Consider the following 1,179-nt stretch of genomic DNA (forward strand, 5'->3'; position numbering starts at 1 on the left):
TTATAGAATTAATGAACTACTACAAAGAAATGAAATCTTATTTCTGCATGCAGCAAAAACATTTTGAACTCCAAAAAAAAAAAATCAGCAGATTCATCAGTGGTCCACAGGCCCTTGTTTTGTAAATAGTGAAAATAATAAACAAGCTATAGAACATTTTTTATAATTGTACAAAGCCTTATTTATGTGGTATTTTTAATTGCGGTCATTTGTTTCATCAGTTTCACTTAGTGTGTTGTTTATACTGAAATAAAAGCTTGAATACATGCATACAGTTTGTGTTGTTGTATGAAAATTAGGAGTGAAATTCACAGTGATGCTCGGGGGCGCCAACCACAATCCTGCCTATAGGGCACCAAATTGGTCAGGGCCGGCCCTGCATTTGTAGATGCTGTGTTGATGGAAAACATGCACAAATCATAGCTCCTCCAAAGTCCTGCAGCAATTACAACTCTTCTAATGATGAATCATAAAAGTGTGAATGAGGGAGTATCTCCTGGCAAATTCTCTCCTCATGTGTCATTTGTTTGAAGCACTAATTGTTTTCCTGTTTGTGGTATTTGTCGTGCAGACGCTCTGCTTGGTCACACCTTGTTGGGCTGCATGCAGATGGTCCGCAATGGTTGCGAATTTTGGTGGTTGACACAATTTACATCACGCCTTAAAGTCAATTCATGCTCTCTGTCATCCACCCACAAACTGTCGCTGCAGCTGGAGCACACCAGCTCACCTATGACTGCTCAAATGCTGCAAGAGCTAATTCATACTTTCTACATAAAAGATACGTCTCAAGTCACCTTCCGTGTGTGCAGACCAATGCAGGTTTTGAAAGCAGAGAGTGGACATGCACACGCTTCTATTCAACTTGCACAAAATTAAATTAAATTTTTAAAAAAAACCTTCCCATTGCCTCTCATATCAAGTAAAGAAAAACACTGTGCAATTTTACAGGATATATACAGCTACTTCCAGATTACCAAAGTGTCAGTTCATATTTCTGAGGTGTATGAAACACAGTGGGCAGATGTAGCACAGGATATCTGGAGAGTTCACTCTGTCTGGGCTCTGGAGATCTCAATGCTTCCTGGAGCCCTTTTAAGGAGCTGAGACTCATTGAAATAGCAGAAGTGAGACATAAACACAACTGACAGAAAGATTGCCTAAGCAAGCTGTGACTCT

Source organism: Stegastes partitus, unplaced genomic scaffold, assembly GCF_000690725.1.
Source record: "Stegastes partitus isolate 25-593 unplaced genomic scaffold, Stegastes_partitus-1.0.2 Scaffold1692, whole genome shotgun sequence".
NCBI lineage: Eukaryota > Metazoa > Chordata > Actinopteri > Pomacentridae > Stegastes > Stegastes partitus.